Source organism: Hyperoodon ampullatus, assembly GCF_949752795.1.
Source record: "Hyperoodon ampullatus genome assembly, chromosome: 16".
Taxonomy (NCBI): domain Eukaryota; kingdom Metazoa; phylum Chordata; class Mammalia; order Artiodactyla; family Ziphiidae; genus Hyperoodon; species Hyperoodon ampullatus.
The window spans coordinates 45,779,796-45,804,256 of NC_136929.1; positions in this window are offsets into that span (position 1 = coordinate 45,779,796).

Consider the following 24,461-nt stretch of genomic DNA (forward strand, 5'->3'; position numbering starts at 1 on the left):
ACAGACTTTATTTTGTTCATTTTTATACCCCCAGGACCTAGAAAAATGTATGCACTTAATATATATTTTTGAATAAAGAAGAGGGATTTTTGTGTAATAATTATTGTAGTAGGCATTATTGCTTCATTCCGATTTTAAAAGAAATGTGTACAGTATTTTACCATTGACTATGATATTACCAATTGGTTTGAAATACGTATTCATTATAGGAAAATAGTTTTCTATTCCTAATTTTTAGAGACCTTAAAGTTAAGAATAGGAATAAATTTTTATCAAACACCTCTTCTGAATGTACTATTATATTTTCTACTTATTTTGATGTTTAAAATGTTGTATTAACAAATTTACTGTAACAAGTTATGCTTGGTGATAGTGAATTATTATTTTAATGTACTGTTGAATTTAATTCATTAGTACTATATTTGGAATTTTCATATAAGCTTTCAAAATTAGTTTGGAGGGTGTGAAGTTCAAAGGCTTGACTCTGAGCTCACTTCCTGCCTCACTTCCCCTCAGGGTGTGGTCCATATGTTCCTGGAAGGAATGGAATTAATATCAGAAAGGATAGGATTAGCACAGCCCCTAAGGAAATGGGGACTTGGTATTGCACATTGGAAATCAATCCTCCTCGTTTTCTTCAAATTCTCGGAAGCCACAGACCGGCGTCAGCTAAGGTAATGTCTGGTACCTATTGTTAGGTTAAAGTGTTTGCACCAATCCCTCATTGTCTACAGATTTTTCTTTCCTTTTCCATGATCATTTCCTTGAAGGAGACTCAAGCTATCATAAAAGCTATCATAAAAGTTGCATTTCCCCATTTCATGGGATGGTTTTATTGTTGTTGTTGAGATAAGTTCAGCACCGTTATTTGCATGATAAGTTCAGCACCGTTATTTGCATGCACTTTGTTGGGCATTAGGAGTCAAAACCCTTTCATCAGAAGCCAGAATAACTGGTAGAAAGAGGATTAAACAATTCATATGTGGAGCACACCACACAGGGTAACCTGAGAAGAGTGCTCCCTGGCTCACTGATAACCATCCTGTGTCCTAACACCACAAGCATGGTGCAAGAATGCATAACACAGAGAATGCACAATGCAGTTTACCATGCAAGTTTTTGCTGCCTCAAAGTACAGAATAGTGTTCAGGGCAGGGGAAAATCATCTAGTAACCTTTAAAAAATGTTTCTGCTATGGACAGAACACTTGTGTCCCCCCCCCCCCAATTCATATGTTGAAATCCTAATGCCCAGTGGATGGTATTAGGAGGTGGGGCCTTTTCGAGGTGCTTAAGTCATGAGGTGGAGCCCTCATGAATGGGATTAGTGCTTTTATAAAAGAGACCCACAGAGCTGTCACTCTCCTTCCACCATTTGAGGACTAAGAAGCATTAAATAAATATAAAGCATTAAATCAAATATGCATGTTTCAGAACACACCACAAAGACAAACAGAAATGATTATTTTTAATAACATACCAACTTGAATAATAGAAAATATTATTATCTCCTTGTAGATAATGGAAGGTTGATTATAATCTATGTTCATTTCTATATGAACATAGTAGATTTGGAAGAGGCTAAAATAACTTGTGGGTGGCTAAACGTTATCTTTTTGGTCATACTGTGGGTGGAGTTGTGGAAACATTTTCCACATTCTCAGGTGGTTAGGACCTGCCTAAACAAGTTGACCTGACCAAAAGTTAATACCACATCCACCAGATACGGTGTTCACAGTGCCTGGCACATTCTAGGTGTTCAATACATATTTGTGGACTAAATAAACAAATGGATATTTTTGATACCAAAAGATGCAGCTGATTATGTTTGGATAAGTATGAAGAAAGTGACAAATATTTTCTACCCTTTCATGTAACACTACAATTTTTAACATAAAGAACTGAGAAAAAAATTACCGATTTCTGTGAAGTTACTTTAAAGACCTGGAGGAGTAGCCCCCAAAGTTATGCATTCAAGGTTTCTGTTGGCACAACCCCTTCCCCTCATGTCCTCTTAGTAACAGAGATGGGGACAGGAGTGGGGTGGAAATTGAAAATGGCCTTCAGGGAAGAGCCATAAAAATGATGAGCATGTGGAAATATGACTATGAGAAAAGGCTGAGGGAATCAGGACTTTAGATGCGTGAAAGGAGAATGAGGAAAACTTAATATTTTCCTTCAAGGATATGAAAGGTTATAATGAGGAATGTGCTGATCAGCTGCTCTTTACTGTCACAGAGGACGGAACTAAGAAAAAGAGGGATACTTTATAGAGAAGTAGCAGAACTTCATGGTGAGGCCTGTTAAATACTTGGCTCTATTACCGAAACAGGGAGTGGGGAGGTAGGAGACATCAGTGGTTCTCAAGTGTTGCTAATGAACCAGCATTAACAGCATCATCTGAAAATGTGCTAGAAATGCAAATTCTGGAACCGGGTCCCAGACCTACTGAATCAGAAACTCTGGGGTTGGGACTCAGCAACAGGTCATTTAACAAGCCTTTCAGGTGATTCTGATGGACTTTAGGTTTGAGAATCATTGGGATAAATAAATTCTCATGGACGCTTAGTTTCCAGATATCCTTGAGAAGCCAAAGTCTTGAAGAAATGAAGACTTTAAGCCTCTTCCAGCTCAATATTATCTGTATTTTATCAAGAAGACACCCTCATTCTGGTAGTTTATATTCATCAATGCTAGAAACCTCAAGGAATAAAGATTGTCTCTTGGAAGATAAAATTATTGGTTGTTTTGGGATATAAACTAGATTGTAATCAACAATAGTGAAAACTGCCCCAGAGTAAAAGAGAATTCCTTTTGCTCCAGAAGTTACTAAAGTTACTTCACAGAGAGTGCCACCTTAGGAAAAAAAAAGAAAAGAAAAAGTAAACCACTGGCATTTGAATGTCAAAATTTCAGGATCTGGCGAGAGATGTGGACACACAGAGTGACGATTATGATTAAGGATGCTCTTATGAGACAGCGTTAATGAAGAAATGAAGAATAGTTTGTACTAGGGAGGGTGTTATAAAATAAGCACTCTTACACTGTTAGAAAGATTGAAAAAGCTACAACCATAATCTTTCTGGAGAAAAATTTGGCAGTGTGCATTAAGAGGATGTTCTACCTCGTTAATTTACTAATTTAATTTTTTTGAACTTAACCTAAGGAAACAATCAGAGGTGTAGACTAGAATGTTTGTTGCAGTCTTATTTGTGGTTGTAAGAAATTTTAAAGCAATCCCTAATGGCCTGCAGATTTATCACGTATAGGCAAAGAAGTAAAAGTGACAATATATAAAGGATATATATGTAAAAGAAGTATTCATATATTGTTTGTAGTGCCAAGAAACCCCACAAAAACCTCAAACAGCCCAAACAAACAAAATCTAGAAACAAGTGAATGTCCTTCCTTAAGAGAATGGTTAAATAAACCCTAGTAATTTCATGGAATATTATGTTGACATTAAAAAGAATGAAATTTAAACCACTGTCTTAGAGGATTTTCCATAATGCATTGTTAAGTGATAAAAGCAAGATGAAAGGAAGAATTCATAATATGTTTTCATTAAAAACAACTCATCCATATATGTGTACATGTTTGATTATATTAGAATGTATGAATGTGGAAGCAAGCCAAAATAAAATATGTGTTTAAAAAAACATGGCTATGATAAAATTAACATGCATAATAAGGCCCTGTTTATGTAAAATTATACAAATGTATGTGTATTTATTTGTAGTAAGATATTTGAAAGTTTGTTTACTGACTGTAGTTCTCTTTGGGTTGTAGGATTTAACGTGATTATTGCTTTAGTCCTTATTCTTTTGTATACTGCTTGATTTCTTTGTATAATGAGTATACAGAACATAACATTTTTTGTTATTAAAAAAAAAAGCCCCACCAGTGGAAGTATAAAACTGAACAGAATCCACTCTCTGTCATCATTTAGGAACTAGGAAGCAGAGGAAAAAGCTGTGCTGGAAAGTATGAATGACCAGAGACGGCTTTCCTAGAGAAGTGTTGGATGAGGCTGAACAGAGGGGAAGGAGTTAAGGAGAAATGGTGGAGGAGGCATCAGACACAACAGTTAGAGGTGGTCTGTGCAGAAAAGGGCTCTGAGAGCCTAGAATTGCTTGCATTCTGAGAAGAAGGAAACCATGTGCCTAAGGTCCACTGAGATGACTACACCAGCTCTGTTGGTGGCGGGGGAAGGTAAGAGTTGGGGTATTTTCAGGAAGCTTTCCTGTTGATCCTTGGCATGCAAGTTACCTGTCCCTTCTTACTGTTAATGATTCCTATTATCTACACTCCCTCGAACATTCTCTGCTCTGCCCTGCTTGTACTTCTGGACAACTGAGGCAGTAAGACTGGGAGAAAAAAGCAGGAAAGGAGACCCCTGACTCCTGAGTCTCCCTGCCTCCTCCAGTCTTGGGTCCCTGGTGAGAAGAAATGGGTTTCCCTTCTTATTCTCAGTCAAATGCCCTGTAATTGTCTTCCTTATAGCGTTTACCATAGTTTCTAGTTTCTTGTCGTTGTTAGTGGAATTATCTTTAAAGTTCTTTAACATTACAATCTGATATTATAAGATGTAAAATTTAGGTTAAGCCCATATCCAGGGATTAATTTAGAAAGCACAGTCAAGACTGGTCAGCTAGGATGCTAATTAAGTATAGCTGAAGGGTCAGAAAGCACTCTATCAGAAAGGACCACACTCCAGAGGTAGCTATTGCAGGCCCTCCAGTTATCCACATCTCCATTAACAACAGATTGTTTCTAATTAGCATATTTGATGTCAGAAATAGGTTTCTATTCTCATAAAATGCAGCCTGTTGTTTAATGTGGGGAATATTAGAAAATGAGCTGTCAGTTGTGCAATGAATGTTTAATAAATAGCATAAATAGGGTATAAGGATCCCAGGAAGGTTTGTGACTGTACCCTCAGGGACTGCACTTGAAAGGTTTGGTTTGTAGCCATGAACTCTAGACTCTGTCAGGCTATCAGGGTGACAGAATCCTGCCTCTGGAAACTTGGCATTGTCCTAAAATGAGCATTTCATGCAAGTTAGTGGTTAAAACATCTGAAAGGGAAGAGAATGGAGGCCTTCTCCAGTCTACAGAAGTCATAAGAAATTTTTTTTAATACTTGCTTTGCTAATGAAATTTTATTTAATAAACATCTATTGGTCTGACTTGTTTTAAACATAACTTATTGTCAGGAAATGGCTGACTCTCTCTACTTGAAACTTCTTTGGTGGCCACCATTTTCTATAAAAGACCCTAAGAATTGTGCATGTGGTCAATAGGTCAGTTTGCAGTAGTTGGCATCGTGTTTGTTGTCTTCCTCTTTCCTTAGTCTGTAAACGCCTCATCTGGTTTATACACTGACACCTAGTGCAGGGGCTGCTACCGTAAGTGTGTAGAAATAACTAGGTTGTGAATCAGTTGGCTGTGCTCTCTGGTGCTCCTTCCTACTCTTCTCCAATCTTCCTGCTGAAAGTAATCAAAGAAGCAGGACCTTTTGACACTGCCTAGAGCACGACCCAAAGCTTCAATGAGTTCAGACAAGGAAAAGGGACTCTTTCCAGGCTGAGTTATGAATTTTATTCTTGGCCCTTGGGCAATATGTATTGTGGCCACATGTTTACACAAACTTCTTTTTAGAAGTGGTTGTGAAACCATGCACCTCAGATTGGGACTTGAACCTGTGTGCCAGGACTCGAACCCAGACAAAACTCAGATTGGGACTCAAACCCGGCCAAAACCCACAGTCTTCCAACTGAGATCACACACCTGGTTTCAGGACTTAATGAAGCTCAGGTTCTTAATGTCTCATTGCAGAAAGAATTCAGTGAGAGACAAAGTGATGGGTAAGAAGTGGATTTAATTAATTAATTAATTTCTTTTTGGGCTGCGTTGGGTCTCCGTTGCTGTGTGCAGGCTTTCTCTAGTTGTGGCAAGCAGGGACTACTCTTCGTTGCCTGCACAACGACTATAGTCACGGGCTTCAGTCACGTGCACGGGCTTCTCATTGTGGTGGCTTCTCTTGTTGTGGAGCATGGGCTCTAGGCACGTGAGCTTCAGTAGTTGTGGCATGTGGGTTCAGCAATTGTGGCACATGGGCCCCAGAACGTGCAGGCTTCAGTAGTTGCTGTGCCTGGGCCCAGTAGTTGCGGCATGCGGGCTCTAGGGTGCGCGGGCTTCAGTAGTTGTGGCACATGGGCTTTAGAGTGCAGGTTCAATAGTTGTGGTGCACAGGCTTAGTTGCTCCACAGCATGTGGGATATTCCCAGACTAGGGACCAAACCCATGTTCCCTGCATTGGCAGGCATATTCTTAACCACTGCGCCACCAGGGAAGTCCTGAAGTGGATTTATTTAGAGAGAAACAAGCTCCACAGACAGAGTGTGGGCCACCTCAGAAGGCGAGAAAGACACCAGGGTATGGAGTTGTCAGTTTTTATAAGGGTGGGTAATTTCATAGGCTAATGAGTGGGAGGAGTATTCCAGCTATTTTGGGAAGGGGTGGGGATTTAAAGGAATTGGGCCACTGTCCACTTTTTGATCCTTATGGTGGCCTTGGAACTGTCATGGTGTTGGTGGGTGTGTCATTTAGCTTGCTGATGTGTTACAGTGAGCGTATACTGAGGATCAAGGTCTAGTGGAAGTTGACTTGTCTGCCATCTTGGACTCATTTGGTTCTAATCAGTTTATGTCATGTCCTTGGGCTATGTCATTCTTTCAAATGTTGTGCCCTGCCCCCTTCCCTCCTGTTTCAGTTGTGGCAGACTGGACAGGTGGAAATGAAATAGTATGGTAATAAAAAGAGTGGTCATAGAATCAAACAGCCTAGTTAAACTCTGTTCCTCTTCTTACTCGTATGATTGTGGGCAAGTTTCCTCATAAAAGCAGTAGTGACTTACAGGTTTGCTGGGAGGATTAAAGGAGATAATACATGTAAAATATTTAGAAAAGAGCCTGCTGCGCCTGAGGTAAGCTCTAGGTGATAATTAGCATTTCTTATTATCGTCATTATTTATACCAGGAAACACAGTTGTGAATAAAGTGTTTGGGTACCAGGTGCTCATTTCTCTAAGTAAGTGTTTTCAAACTGGGAAGAACACTGAATCATCTGGAGAGCCTGTTAAATATTTGGATTTTCATCCCCTGCCCCTGGAGACTGATTAAAAGTCTCTGATCTGTAGTCAGAGATTCCCCTCAGGTGATCCTTCTGTTAAGCCAAGTTGGGGAACACTGCTTTAAGTGAGTAAAGAAATGAATTTCTAAGCACCTGCAATCATCTAGTTTTAAAGTTGGTTTCTGATTAAGAAACCAGCCTGGGGCCATCTTTGGTGCCTCAGGGCACCTTTTGGTAGAGAGAGCTAATTTTCTTCCTTAAAGCAATAAGAATTTGGACTTCGGACTCTAAAACAGTTGGGTTTGCATCTGTTACTGGAGTTTGACATCTAGCCTTTCTCAACTTCCATTTCCTTGTCTGTAAAATGTAAACAATAACAGTTTCCTCCCCCTGGGATTCTTGTAGGATTAAATGAGATTATCTATTTATCTACCTACCTACCTACCTATCACCATCATCTACCATCTATCTATCTATTTATTAATCACCGGGCAAATTACTTTACTGAGCAAAGGCTCAGTAAGTAATTATAAATCATAATTAGGATTAGTCATAATCTGACCTCCCCTTCCAGTGTGGCTTGGGTAACCTCTACTGAGCCTTACCCTCTTGCTGGTAACAACTATAAGTTCTGGACAAAACTGAAAAACCAGTGACCTAAAGGCATGAGAGAATGAACAAAGGCAGGCAGATTCTGGAGAGAAGCTGACACTTTAAAAAAGCGAACTGCATGGATGAATTACCCATTTTCCAATAGTATTTAGTCTGAGGGCAGGCCAAAGTTGGCATCAAGATGACACTAAAACTCTAAAAGAAAATTTTCAATTTTTCTGGCCTAAAGAACCAGAGCACAAGTTTGGGCAATCACAGGTATTGACAAATGAAGAGGAAATTCCAGAGACTTTGAGAGGGAGAGCTCCAAGTTCTGTTATAAAATCTGCCCAAGTCTCTGGCTAAATGTCAACCATGCATGGGACAGATTCCAGCCAAATATTAAAGAACTGAACTAAGTTTTAAGGTATTTTCCAAGAGACAATGTTTTCAGTTTGACTCCAACCAAATAATTGTTTACTAAAACAGAAAATCTACACTCTTCAGAGGAATATAAAAGAATTCAGTTTCTAAAACACAATACTTACAATGTTGAGGATACAATCCTGAATAACTAGACATTTAAAGAGCCAGGAAAATATGATCCATTCTCAAGAGAAAAGACAAATTCTGAGGTGGACAAGATGTTAGAATTAGCAGGCAAAGATTTTAAAACAACTACTTAACTATGCTTAAGGATGTAAAGAAAAATATGTTTGCAATGAATTAAATATAGAAAGTCTCCACAAAGATAATGAAAAACCATCTGGACTCTATAGAAATAAAAATACCATATCTTAAAATTTAAAAAAGTTATTGAAGTAGACTGTAGCTTAGCAGTAGACTGTAGATGACAGAGGAAAATCAGTTAACGAGATAGATTAATAAAAATTATCAAATCTGAATTCATAGGAAAAAAGATTGAAAAAATTGAATGGAGCCTCAAGGTACTATGGAATGATATAAAAAGTCTAACATATGTAAAACTGAAGTCTCAGAAACCGAGACGAGAATGAAATAAATCCTGATTCTCACCCTGATGTGAGTGAATAGAGATAGGGTAAAGATGTAGAAGGAGGCATGAAGAAATTTACCAGAACTTCGCCCGGTGGGAAAAAATTCTTTTAGATGTCTTCCTCTATCATCTATTATAATCTTTCTGAACTTTCAAAATGCAGATAGCATCTCTTACTTGAAATGTTGATCCTTTTAAAAGTTCTCTCTCTTTCTTTTTCTCCCTTCCTTTCTTTTTTCCTTCCTTCCCTGCATTCCTCCCCCTCCTTTTCCTTCTCTTTCCTCTAATACTATTACCTCTCCTCCTCCTCCTTCTTTTTTTCTCTCTCTCTCTCTCTCTCCTCCTGTCAGCAAATGTTTATTGAGTTCTTAATACATTTTCTGGAGAACAAGAACTTTATCTGGTTTCTATTGCTGGCCTCCTAATGGAGAGTACCTATAAAGCTCTTTTCTTGGTTTTAAAGGTTTAATGCATGTTTGGGTTGAATTGTGGGGGGGTTCGATTCAGCAGCATTTTTCTCTTGCCTAATAGACTTTCCTGTTTCCCTTGCTCTCTGGAAATATATCCCTTAATCTTCTCCTTTACTGTGTAACTGGAGTGGGTTTTAATATCTTAACACTGCTTTAAAATTTCAGTGGCTCATAGTTATCTTCCCAACAGAGTCTAAGCTTTTTATTTTGAGATCTAGGCTCCTTGTGGTTTCCAGGCTCACCTTAAGCTCTCACCAACTCATTTGTACCCCACTGTGCCCTGTTGCTTCATGTTTCCATGTTTTCTCCTCCCCCTCCCATATCTGCCTGATGGAGGCCTATCCAGCAATAAGACAACAAATGAACAAAAGCATATTCATGTATGACCTCTGAGAATCAACCCAGACCATCCTAGAGAAAGTTAATGATTCTTTTCTTCATACTACCATATTAGATCAAATCTAAAACACAGTTTTTCCCCTACATCTTATCATTTCTGAAATCAGGGAGCCTTTATATTTGCTGGTATCTTCTGATCACTGGTGGCCATCCAGACAGCAGTTATAACATGGTTGTTGTTTTATGCACATACTTAAAGTTGGTTATTATTTATGGAAACATGACTGAACAACTGCAAACCCTCATTGTAAACACGCTATTTAAGGAAGGCTTTCAAAGAAGTATCATGAATCTTGTTTGAAATCTTTTGTTGACAACTTCTCCATAAAGTCAAGAAAGAAAACGTGCAGATACTTGCAGAAAGAGTATCAGCAACTTGAAAGAAAATCCTACACTGTGTTGAAAGACATAAACATGAAAAACTCTGACTCAAAAAGTAATATTGAAAAGATAAACTCTGAATTGGAAGAAATTTCAAGATCATATTAATCAATTTATTTAACTTACATTTTCCTTTTAATGTACATACAATATAAATATGTATGTTCAAAATACATATGCAATGATATATAAGCTATCTATCTATGCACAAAGCACAGTGTCATGTATATAGGAGATTTTTATAAATATTTCTTAAAATAAACTAAACACAACTTGTAAAGGAGACCAAGAACTGACAAAGCCAGCATTAAAAAGATCAAATGGGTCAGAAGCAGTCCTAGGTCAAATGTGCTCGAGGCACAAACCTCCTTGACTAATCGTCTCATTCACTTTTTGTTTAGATTGGCATTGAAAGTCTATTATCTCCACACCCAGAACACATGACTCTAAGACTAGCCCTAGGAAGAATCCAGTAGTGACTATGATAGAAGTGCAAATAGAAGAGGAGTTGAATCCTACAAATCCAGTGTGAGTGGCTATGTAGCCATGTGGTGGTGATAGATGGTCAGCACCCAGAGTGGTCTGGGACCATTGGGAAGAAGGTCAGGTCTGAGAGATGCTGGGCTTATGGATATGGTCTTCAAACATTTTTTGCCCTCCTATGTATTTTTAAAATGACCTCAAAGATTTTTTACCATAAGTTTAGATAATTGCAAAAGGATGCAGTTTCTGGTATTTTCTAAATATTGACATTTAAGTGTGAAACTGTTACATCACCCTTTTAGATGTATCCAGTGGAATCTTAATACCATAATGATTTAATATCCATTATCATCCAGTTTAAATATATATAATTATGCTCTTAAGTTTAGAAACTTTTATAATTTTCCCTGTCTCCTTGAACTTGAGTTTCTGATTTCAGGAAAGCAAAGTATGCCAAAAAGATTCTATCAGACTTAGCAAATGACAATTAATTGTACCTATTATTTTAAAATTTATAGGCACCCTGTTTACTCAAACCCAGTATACACTCAGAAAGGATAGGGAAACTAAATATAGTGTTAATTTTATTCCACTTTTGCCAGTATTATATTTTTATAAAATACTTTTACTTAAATAGTTTTTCATCTAAAACTTAGAGTAGAAAATTTAGCTCATTAATGATCAACATAGAGATTACTTAAAAAGCAAAGGCACATTGTCAAACTGATTAACTTAGACTTAACTTCATCTCAGAAGATGTCTAACTTCATTTCTTTGGAAAAAAATTTTAAACATTTTTAGATCATTATAGATTCACAGAAAATTCCAAAACCAGTAGAGAGAGATCTCATGTAACCTTCACCCAGTTTCCCCCACTGGTTACATCTTACATATCAAAACCAGGAATGTTAGATCTTTTGTTATAGTCACAAATCTTTAAGGTTCTGTTAATTGTTTTCAGTTCATTTTTCTTTCTGTTGCTCAGACTGCGTAATTTCTATTGCTCTGTCTTTTAGTTAAATGATTCTTTTCTTTCCTCTTTCCTCTTATTCTGGTGTTGACCCCATACATTGAGCTTTTAAAATTTCAGCTATTGCTTTTTTTGGTTCTAAAATTTCCATTTGGTTCTCTTTTTTTATATCTTCTATTTCTTTGCTGAGATTTTCTATTTCTTTTCTGAACCTTCCTATTTCTTAAAATTTGTTTAAATCATGTTAGTAATTGCTGCTGAAACATTTTTATCATGGCTGCTTTAGAATCTCTATCAGATAATTCTACCATCTGTGTCATCTCCATGTTGGGGTAAGTTTGATTATCTTCACTCATTTGAGTTAAGATTCTTCTGGTTCCTGGTATGATGAGTGATTTTTTATTATATCCTGTATATTTTGAGTATTGTATATTAGACTCTGGATTTTATTGAAATATTTTGTTTTAGCAGACTTCCTCTGACAGCATGCTGGTGGGCAAAGGTGGACACCACTCAGTTGCTGTCAGGTGCAGGTAGATGTCCAGATTCCATGAACACTCTGGGAGAGGGTGCCTTTGTTACTGTTGGACGGGGTGGATGTTTAAGCTCCTCATGTAGCCTCCACTGGGATCTCTTCTTACCACTGGGTGGTGGTGAATGTCCTGGTTCCCTGCTTAGCCTTGTCTGACACCACCCTGGCAGTAGGAAGGCACACCTTGGGAGTGGGAGTATGGCCTTGACTTTTTTCATGGTATGTGGCTGGAGTAGGGGCAGTATTATCTATAAGTTTTCTTTCTTGCTGGGTAACCCTTTCTTGGCCCTTTGGCTAAACAAAGCAGGCTTTGGGGGGGATTTTTTTCCCCCTGTACCTGTTGGTGTTTCTGGCTTCTCTGGTGCCCAGTCTAGAATATACAGAAGGCAAACAGAAAAACTAGGGAACTTATCACTGTGCTGTTCCATAGGTCTCAAGGTCCCTCAATGGTCCACCTTCTTCCTTTCAGAGCCTTGTTGTTTGTTTTTTTATATAATGCACTGAATTTTAAGTTGTACTTAGTTGGTAGAATATAGAGAAGTGTGTCTACTCCATCTTTTCCTAGAATTGGAGATCTCTGTGACTTCATTTTTAAATTAAGTAAATGTATCAATAAGTGGGTTTTGAAGTATATAATGGAAACTCTGAAGAAAGAAATTATAGAATACATCTTATAAAAGTGATTACTAAAACTGTTAAATCAATATTTAAATGTTTTTGATTTAATACATCTAATTTATCCATTTTATACTAAGACATAAAAACAAAATAATTCAATATATAGTTTCTCATTACTTAATTTGTAACAATGTAGTGTAATGTATAGGTAAAATTATGTCACCAAAAAATTAGAGATTATAGTAAAAGTCATGACATTTCTTAGGTATATATATGTGCATGTGCATACATGGTGTGTGTATGTGTATACATCATATTTTAGTGTCTGGTTTTTAAATATAATTAAATAATATACAGCTATAAACATAAGTAATAACTCCATTATTTTAGTTTGACACTATGATCAAAGTTCCTACATATGAAACAAAAGAGAAAGGTATATAAACTGCTGAAAGTGAATCAGTCTGGCAAGTAGCATAATTTTCTATTTTATTAATAGCAGGTAGAAATACTAAACTTTTCATAAGATGATTAGAATAAATATTTCAAGATATGACTAGATAAAATAGTTTTAACTACCTTATTTAATAATACACACCAATTTCTGAAAGAAATCTTATAGAGGTTTATATGTGGGTTTTACCTAATCTATCTTGCAAAATTTGGAATCCTAGGAAACATTCCACTTACATTTAAAAGATCTATGTCACTAACCCATACTGTTTTGGCTGATAGAAGGTGCTTTTCTTTTTTCTGATTCAAGCTGCTTTTTTCCCAGCTAATACCATGTCTTAAGGATGAGCACTGAGAGTAGCTGAAAAGAAGTGCTTATATTTAAATACATAAAAAGAAGGGCCATTTTTAGACTTCAATATTTCCCACAGATACTCCTTTTGCCTTACTCTCAACAGATTCTCTCTCATGAATAATGAATCTTTTGATAATAATCTGAGTATAAAAGAAGTAAAGTCATTAAGCAAAAATGATCGTTACTCCCACATTATTTTATTTTATTTTTATCATCATTAGCCTCACTTTATTGTATATGTGCTTTTAGAACATACAGACAGGGACCAACATTTTTCATTTTTAATGCCCACCTTCATTCTTATCAGAAGTACATAAAAAAGAGGAAACGACTGGAAGCTGTAAGAACATAGAGTGTCTTGTGTAGTCATGAAAGAAGGTCCTCTCCCCTGATGATTCTTACAGTGGGGGTGGGGAGTGAGGCTGTGGCTCACTTTTGGTAAAGCAAGAAAGGGGCTCTTGGTGAACCCAGGTGCATTCTCAGGCAAATCCTTCTTAGGAAAGGGTATGAGTGGAGTCTGAGAACCTGGAAATTGATTTTCTTAAATCTATAGGGGGATTCTGGTTCAAGGTGGTGACATAAGAGGATCCTGAACTCATCTCCTCCCACAAACACACAAAATCTACAGATACATATAGAATAACTTCCTCAGGATAAAACCTAAAAACTGGCTACACATCAGGTGAATGAGAGGAGGCCCACTTAGCTCAAAGCACGTAGGAGAGGTGGGGACACAATCTAGTCATAAACCCCACCATGGTATGGCAACTACAGTTAATAATACTGTACTGCATATTTGAAAGTAGCTAGGAGAATGGATCATGAAAGTTCTTATCACAAAAGATTTTTTTGTAACTATATGTGGTGATGGATGTCCAGTGAACTTATTGTGATGATCATCTTGAATCTTGATACAAATATGGAATCATTACATTGTACACCTGAAACTAATGTAATGTTATGTCAATCATACCTTATTTTTAAAAAAGGGAATGCCCAGACAACTGTAGGAATTCCCATACCCCTTTAACTCCCAGGGCTACGAGTATCCCATTTGACCATCCCTGCTCAGATCACTGCCTTAGCGTGTGGACCTTGGGACATGAGAGGGAACAAGAGAACTGACATGATATCAAAGCCCTAGGAAGAGTGCCTCTTTCAATAACTGTTAGATTATCAGTGTGTTTGGTGGTAACAGTGACACAGAAGTTGTGAGAGATATCAGGACACATGCTGAGTTTGAGAACTTAGAATTGGTTTTTTTTTTCATTGGTTAGAATAACCATACATTCCCTTTATGTGCACTCTTGCTTATTTATGAAATTTTGACTCTTTTCATTAAAATTATATGGGGTAATCACCCATTGATAGAGGTTTAAAATTAGCTGGAAGTGTACAAGGGTCACTAATTAGATTAATTAATTCAAACAATGATGCTCTCTCAGGACTAGTAATACCGCACTATGCTCCCTTTCTCATGTGACAAATTTGACTTTTGTTGATAACATTGGCATTTGTGTATAAAGGAGACAAAAGACTTGCAAGTTGCTTGTACAACAGTTAGAGAAATCCTTAGGATTTTTGTATCTCGAATGAAGATCTATTGGTTAGGGATCATTAAAATTGTAAGTCAGAGACTGGGAGCTAATGTTGCTTAACATCCTTGAGTAGAAAAGAGTGAATTGATATTATCCTTGCATCTAAAAAGACAAAGTAGAAATTTTATGTCAGGACCTACAGGCATATTATCAGCCTCCAGGTCCTCCACATCCCCTTTCATTCAGGCTCAGTGTGGTTAGTTTGCAACTTGTCATTTCCATCATTTGCAAAATCTGATGAGAAGCTAGATTTGAAGGTGATGTAAGAAGGAAATTATATGTAGTAAAGTCCGGGCGGCCAACAGCTAGGGTGGTCCTCACTGAAGTTAGAACTCCCAGTTTCCTGAAGAGAAATTATGCATTGGAATGCACAGTCTACATGTCTGGACGTCACCCATTCACCCACCTGGTTCTGTATCCAGTCAAAGAGGATCACTTGGGGAGCTAAATTTCTATCCACCTTGGAAGAACCCCTCTGAATCAGGAGTGGAATGGAGTACTTGCTTCTTTTATATAAAGTATTCCCAATTCTCCATTTACAATTTGTTAGGTCCTTCATGAAAAATTCCTTTGGATAAGCTATAATTAATTTATGCCAGAAGAACAAGACAACAGAAATTGTGCTTCTTTTTACATGTTATGTCTGACTGAATTGATTCTAATCAGTAAATCTGTACATTTGAACTTAATTTTGGTGCTTTTCTCAGTAAGCCCATAGTAGTTATGAGCTTGGGATGGAGGGTTTATGGAGATATCTTTTAATGGCCTTGATGTAAAGCACCAAAAAAGTTTATAATAATTTTAATTGACAATGAGGAAGTGGAAGAGCAGAACAGAAGATAGTTTCTTAGCATATAGAGACCTTGAATTTATTGTTTCCTTTGCAAATTCTATTAGTAACCCCTGACAAGAAGCCTGCAAGTTCAAGTGTTTGCAGTTGCCTAACCCTTCAAAGCTACTCTTTGTGGGCTTTTGATCTGGCCTGGCTGCTGAAGGCTCTGGCTATTTTATATTTATTGTTTGAAGACTAAACAACTTTATTAAAGAAGTATTTTCCTCATTGTGCAGCTGGGAAGTGGGAATCAGAGAGGGTTGACCCACAGGTCACAGCTGTTGTCACTGTCAGAGTTGGGATTGACCTAGGTCTGCTCAACTCAGCTGGACATACATTTTCTACTACATTTATCCTATCCACCATCCACTGAAGCAGGGGCAGAGCGAACCCAGACTAAGGTTCTCAGGAACCAGCTGACACTGTGTGTCAGAGAGGACTGAAGGCAGGTAAATCTCCTCCAGGACTATGGCCCACTCCCCACTGAGCAGTGAATCTCAGGTGGTTCCTGTAGTCCTGGCTGATAGAAGAGGGTTGAACTCTAAATTTGGATTCACAGGCCTAGCTCTTTGCCTCCTACCCATCCTTTAGAGCTTTGCCTAGACTTGATTTCCTCAAGAAAACCCTCTCTGGCACTCCTATAAAATGGGTTTCCAGATCATAATGCTTATCGAATCATGTTTACTTATCTCTCTCCCATTAGACTAAAAGATTTGTGAGGCTAATCTGATCAGCAAACACAGCTAGCAGGTATCAGAATGTCACACAGTCATTAGAAACAGGAGAATATGTTAGCAATTGTACTTAACTCTTGAGTTTATTTAACCTCAATTAAATAAACTCAAGAAAGATTGCCCCTTAAAAAAAAAAAAAAGATTTGTGAGTGCTTTGCTTACTGTTGTTTTCACAGCATCCAACAAAATGTCCAGAGCTCAAATATTTGTTGATAAATGAAGAATGTCATTAGCTCTCTGAGTGACTTGGGAAAGATATGTGTCCAGGTCTTCATTTCCCCTAATGAAAAATGAGGATGTTTTCCTGTATGGTCTCTAAGATCATGTCAGATGTAGGGTTCTGACAGTAGCTATGCATGCTACTAGAAGATATTTGACCTCCTTGATAAATTCCAGAATGCTTTTCTTGCTTATTGATGCAGGGAGAGGAACGGACTCTGTTTTATCCCCATTGTTTCCCAGAGGTCATGGTATAGGCTCAATATATATTCACTGAATGCATCGATCTTTAGTCTTTAGTTCTTAATATATAATGTCTAAAGACAACAAAATCTACTTCATCAGCATGATCATGTGGGCTTGTGAAAGCAGGATTCTACCTGTGGCTCTGAGACAAAGTCAAAATGCTCCATTGTGGCCTTCATTTAAAGATGTCTAGTTAGGCTTGGTGAGCAAAGGCTCAGTTTCACTAAGCCTTAGAAACTTAGGCCTCTAGTGATTTTCAATATTCCATCAACATTTCACAGCTGAGATTTCCTTGCAACTGAAGTGATTTTTTCAGGGTCACATAGACAGGTAGTGGCAGAGCTGGGACTCAGTGCCAGGCCTTCTGACCCCAAGGCTAATACATTTTTAATCCCACATGTTGTTTGCAATAAGTTGATTATCTTGGCTCACCAAGACTAGCATCTTGAATATGCATGTCATTGATCACACACAAGAATGATTTACTGCAAACCCATCACCATTGCTTGAAACAGTGGCAGACACATACCCTGCCCCTTAAAGGCCCCATTAAACAAGGATAATGTTGAGCGGGGAACATGCTCTCTGGGGCTCACTGCCCCTATAACACCTTTCTTTGATGCTCTTGAAATTCCCATTGGCAACCAGGAATTTACTGCTACTTCTTTTTTTTTTTTTTTTTTTTTTTTTGCTGTACGTGGGCCTCTCACTGTTGTGGCCTCTCCCGTTGCGGAGCACAGGCTCCGGACACGCAGGCTCAGTGGCCATGGCTCACGGGCCCAGCCGCTCCGCGGCATGTGCGATCTTCCCAGACCGGGGCATGAACCCGTGTCCCCTGCATCGGCAGGCGGACTGTCAACCACTGCACCACCAGGGAAGCCCCTACTGTTACTTCTTACCTCCTTCAAGAGGAACACCAAACTAGAGTGTTCTGTCAACCAGTATCTCTGTTTATTTTCTCTCTAGACTGTCAGATTCCTAAGGGCAGTGACCATGAGTAGTCCCTTTGAAAATTTCTGTCTATTACAATAACTATCTCATTGAGACATCCAACCCGCAGATGCTGAATGAATGAAAGGGCCTAGAGAACTGAAATGACTTGTCTAGATGGAATTAGCATTGAGGAAGTTAAGTAAATATTGCATTATTGAAGCAAAATAAAAACTTAAATAACTGCTTATTTTTTGAAATGCCAGTTTCCTTCATTGTTAGGGGCCTCCTCCAGCCTTGTTGAATTTGACTCCCTGAGATTGTAGTTTCATTTGCTACAATTTTGTGGATCTGGTCTTTCCTGCTCCGTCAGTTGTCAAGCTGCTTCTCTTTTAATGCAGCATAACAAACTATTTTAATAATGCATTTGTTGTGCAATGAGGTCCTCTTAAATCTAGTTCTGATGGCCATTTGGAAGCACAATATGCTTATATTCTCAAATTTCACTGTTAAAGAAAACTGAAATCGGAATATTTCCCTATCATTCTGATAAATTTCCATCATGGACCCTCATGTGAATAGTACAATTTAGCCAATGGCCTCCTATGGATAATAGAACAATATATCAGAATTAAACAGAGCCGAATCCATGCATCTTTTAAAATTGTCAAATACAAAGCCCTCCTGGTCACATAAATATACATGAAAGCTTGATTGTATCACAGTCTGCAGGCGTATAGCAAGCGTGTGTTATGAAAACCACATGCCAGCATATGCTATTGATTATTAAAGTCAGGTATGAATTTTTCCAGCAGGGTCTTCAGAATTTGGACTCTTTAGTTTTTTCTTGTTGGCCACATTTTATAAAATCTGTATATATTTTTTCCTTTTGTATGCAGGAGGGAGGGATCTTTCTTAGGAGGCCAGGACAGTGCTTAGGGTCTAGTGAGAGGGAAATGGGTTCTCATATTGCCATGTGCTGGCACTGTGTCCTCAGCACAAGACCACCATGGTCCTTGGTGGGGTGGTCCTGGGAAGCTGGAGGAGAATTCTGCACTACTGCACTGTTTCTGACACAAGCTAGGCTGCAGATATCTTTCCTTTGGTCTTTTCCAAGCAAACCCCTAAGTTTTTCAGACGACCTGTCATTAGTCCTTCAACCCAACACAAATTCTGTGGAAGGGAGAATCTTCAAGTGGGGTAGGAGGAATGGGGGATTCACAGAGGTGTTGCAACAGGTACATTCACAGAAAGAATTGCTCAGATTGTTTTTCTTCCCTATGATCTCAGGAAAGGACACATTGTAGATATCAGTGGCTCTAGAATTTCTACAATATTAAGTTCAACCATGTGAAACTGTGGACATGCAACCATTCTTGACATGAAAAAGGGTTATTTAATATGGTTCAAACTAATAGAAATGGCTTAGGAACAGCCAGTTGGTTGGAGGTGGGAACTTGGGAGGCTTGTAATTGGGCTTGCTAAAGAAAAAAAGCAACCACATTGTTTTACTTATATATATGTTTTTATTGTATTTTTATATGGATTGCTTAAGGGAAGCACCCATGGAGATTATCAGTAGGTGCTAGGGGGCCAAAACCCTCTCAGTAGACACTTGCTATGCTGGGCTTGATGGAGAGAAGGCAGTTGGGTGAAGGGCCCTGATATAACCATCAAGAGTTAACAGTAGTTCAGATTACTCTCATACACACACTCTTTTCCTTTCCTTTGTCTTTGTGGTTCTTCTATTTTTCAATTGGTCAGTGACCTGAAGAAGAGAGAAAGAGGGAATTTACCAGAAATTAGAAAATATCCCCCAAATATATCAGCTATAAATAGAGTCAAAATTCAGTGAAGCAGAATCAGACATATGAATCATAAGCCGTGATTTTACTAGGTAAGCACTTATGGGAGCAATTTTTCAATATGAAAGAATGTATTCTGAAAATCAAAGAAAACATACTTTAGGCACTCAATGGCACTGCAGTCTATGTAGCACAAGAATCCTGGTCAAACAGACTGTAGGTGTGTGGCACTGATAGGGGAGCACTCTCCGTTTTGGGGGCTCAGTGTGTGTGTGTGTGTGTGTGTGACATGGGAGACTACAAGGACATTTATGGGTGTATAAACTTCTTTGTGAGTCTCCTTTCTTTACTTCATCCCCCTCAATTTTTCTGCTTCCTAACTTCAGTCTTGGCTGTGACTTAGTAGAAGGAAAATGTCATGTGATGAGGCTGTGTTCTCAGCATGAGGACCACCCAAAGCCTTCAGTGGAGTGGTTTTGGGATGCTAAAGCTGTTTATTCTACAATTTAGATCCTCCGTAAAACACCAGTACCCCTAAGAAGGATGGCACACTGACTTTTCCATCACTTCCAATCTCCACTCCATTACCAAGTCCTGTGTTTTTATTTCCTACATGTTTTTCAATTTTTTTTTTCTCTTCTTGTTATATCTATCATCACTGCCTTAGTTCAGTCTCTCGTCCTCTTTGTCCTGGACTTCTACCACCACCTCCCAGTGGGGGTTCTGCCTCCAGCACTCTGGTCTCGTCCTCCTCAAATGCCCTCTCTACACTCTAGCCGGGGTGACCCCTCTGACATTCAAAACTGACCAGTTAATCTACCGTGCAAAACCCTTTCTCCACAGGGTACAGTCTAGGTGCCAGTCATTACATACACCAGCCCCCTCCTTACCCCCATGGAGTGATCCCATCTCTTGCACTGTCCCTTCAGACTGGTGATTTGCCACACAAAGCATGGTGCTTCACACCATCTCCCTTTGCTCTGCCCAGAAAAGTCTCTTCTGCCTAGAATGACTTTCTCCAAACCTGGACCCACAGTATTTTCACATAGTCATGCCCGTAATGAGTTGTGCTTGCTTCATTCACTCATTCTTTCTTTCTTTTTCTGCTCTGTTGTAATGGACATAAGGTTAAATCACAGGTAATACTGACCTTACTTCTATGTCAGGATGAATACAGTAGGCCCTCTGTATCTACAGGTTCTGCGTCCATAGATTCAACCAACAGTGGATTGAAAATATTCAAGAAATTTCTAAAAAGCAAAAATTGAATTTTCTGCGTACCAGCAACTATTTACATAGCATTTACATTGTATTAACAACTATTTATATATATTTTACATTGTATTAGGCATTATAAGTAATCTAGAAATGATTTAAAGTATACAGAGGAAAGATATATGCACACTTATGCTCACTGCAGCATTATTTACAATAGCTGAGATGTGGAAGCAACCCAGGTATCAATAGATGAATGGATAAAGAATATGCGGTATATATATATATATAATGGAATATTACTCAGCCATAAAAAATGAAATCTTGTCATTTGCAACAAGATGGACCTAGAGGGTATTATACTAAGTGAAAGAAGTCAGAGAAAAACAAATACTGTATGATTTCATTTCTATGTGGAATCTAAAAAACAAAATAATAAACAAATGTAACTAAACAAAAACAGAGTTATAGATACAGAGAACAAACAGGTGGTTGTCAGGGGTGAAGGTGGGGCATGAGAGAAATTAAGTGAGGGTGATTAAGAAGTACAATTTTCCAGTTACAGAATAAATGAGTCATGGATATGAAATGTACAGTGTGGGGAATGTAGTCAATAATTATGTCATATCTTTGTATAGTGACAGATGGTAACTAGACTTATCATGGTGATCATTTTGAAATGTATAGAAATTTTGAATCACCATATTGTGCACTAGGAACTAAAATAGTGTTGTAGGTCAATTATACTTCAAAATCAAACAAACAAACTCATAGAAAAACAGATCAGATTTGTGGTTACTGGAGGTGGGGGTTAGGGGAAGGGGGATTGGATGAAGGTGGTCCAAAGGTACAAACCTCCAGTTATAAGATAAATAAATATTAGAGATGTAAAATACAACATGATAAATATAATTAACATTGCTGTATGTTACGTATGAAAGTTAAGAGAGTAAATCCTAAGAGTTCTCATCACAAGGAAGAAAATTTTTTTTCTATTTCTTTTATTTTGTATCTATATGAGGTGATGGATGGTCACTAAATTTACTGCGGTAATAATTTCATGATGTATGTAACTCAAATCATTATAGTGTACACCTTAAACTTATACAGTGCTGTATGTCAATTATACCTTAATAAAACTGGAAGGAAAAAATCCAAACACAAACAAATAAAATAAATAAATAAAGTATATGGGAGGCTGTGCCCAGGTTATACACAAATACTATGGCATTTTATACAAGGGATTTTAGCATCCACAGACTTTGGTATCCATGAGAGTCTTGGAATCAAACTCCATAGATACCAAGGGACAATTGTACTAAATTTCAACCAATGGGGCTTTGGAGCAAAAGGGGAGCAAGAAGGTATTTTGATTTAATTATCTAATATTATTCCTTAGAGATAGGTTGATGGGTTCTTAAGTTGGGCTCCATGGACCTTGTGTGTCAATGTATTTCTGTCTGGGGAGAAATCCATAGCTTTATTTAGATTCTCAAAGGAATCCAAGACTCAAAAGGATTAAGAGGAGTGTGTGTGTGTGTTTGTGTGTGCATGTTCCAACTACATTTTCTTATTCTTAGAAAATTTCCTTCTATTTTAGACCATTTCTACTCATATGCTTTTTGCAATAAATTGCTTTTTCTTTTATACATTCCCATTTATACCTCAATTGAAAAATCCTTACTGAAGTTTTAGGCAATTCTTTATATTTTCCATAAAACTGTATTATTAGTTAAAACAGATGTCTGACAGTCAATAGAGAATGTTTAAACTTGGGTTTCAAAGTTTTTGAAAGATGTCAGATAACAGAAATAATGATTATTTTATCATGGATCTATTACTAAAGATCAAAGTCACAAAATAAAATTTGTCAAAACAAGTTAGAAAAGAGTAAAATAACAATAGCAACACAGATAAGAAAATATCCAAAGGGGTTAAAAGTACTGTTCTTGGAAATAAGTACTTAAATCTAACACAGCAAAACAAACATAGAAATATGTAGACAGATTAAAAGCCTATCAAATGATCAATTTAAAACACAATTATCTAATGAGACCATGAATGTGAAAGAGGGTTTTTATTTTGGAAGAAAAAATTATCTTAGATAGAAATTGAAACTGAGAAAATTTGTAAAGATTGTATTAAGGAATTTGAAAACACTTCCTCTGATATCTAAATGAATAATTTTTTTAAGTGAAAGAATCAAAGCTTGAACTTTTAAAATAAAGACAAATGAGAAATGTTTCTATGCTAGGAAGAATAATTTAGTGTAGTAATCTTAAGGTTTGTTTGTTTGTTTTTTCTGAATGTTCTAAGTTACAGTATGCCTGGGGGTCAAGTGGGATAAAGATTGCTTTGGGAAATTTAGGTAGGAATTGGGCTTCTCCCCATTTGGAAAAGACACTAGGTGGCTGAAACTACAGAAATGATAAAGGATGTCCAAGGTGAAGGAGGAGAAGAAAGAATTAGAGAAAAAAGGGAGGAAGAAAAAAGAGAGAGGGAGAGTGAAAAAAGAATAATGGCAAAAAGGCTAAAGGAAAGGAAGGGGGGAGGTGGAGGGAGGGGAGAGGAGGAGAAGGATAAGCGAGAGGAGGAGAGGAGGAAGGAGGGGAAGGTAGAGAGACTGCAGATACAAGACTGCTATAAACTTGGCCTCTCAGAATCTGCTGGGCTGGAATACCTTACTTGTGATTGCTATGTGATCCTGAGGAATCTTGAGAATCATGTTCCCTGACCCCCTAAACTGTCTGGAGAAGGGTCAGGGGAGAACTTTGTGGAGGCAAGATCCAAGTGGTTACCCATTTGAGAAGTGTATGATGATTGCCTTTTCCCAAGGTCTTAGCTGGGGCCAGAATTTACAGAACAGAGAATTTATTTCAGAGCAAAAGACATGAGCCAATGTGCCCATGCCATAGGATTCACTGGTCCTACTGTGTACCCTGACATTCAGAAACAGCTGGCCTGGTAGCTCAGTGGGATGGTCCATGAAGACTCAGTTACCACTCTGGTTGGGTAACAGCTCTGTGTGCAGGCTGTGTATTATTTTATAAGATGTGGTTTTAACCTGAGCCAGTGACCAATATCTGGCACCGTTTCCTCCATAGCCAGAACACAGGGGTCCTGAAACCAAGGAAGTGGGTAATAGTGGCATATTTCACTATTATCACCAAATAACTCTAACAGCATTTACTTCCTCTCCTTGGGTTACTGAACTCAGTTTTGGCTGCTCACAGCTCAAAAGCCAATACCTGAGAGACAAGTGTTGGTAGGAATGCAAAAGTTGCTTTATTCAGGAGGTCAGCAACCAGGGGAGAAGGTGGACTAATGTACATAAGCCAACTCCCTGCTGCCAATCAGGGAGCAAGGCCTTTTAAAGGAGGATTTTAGGGGTGTATAAGCAGAGGGAGGAGGCTACATGCAGAATAGCACAGTCGGCTCTGGCAATCATCTTGAAATTAGTCATGTGGTGGTCTGATCAGTGC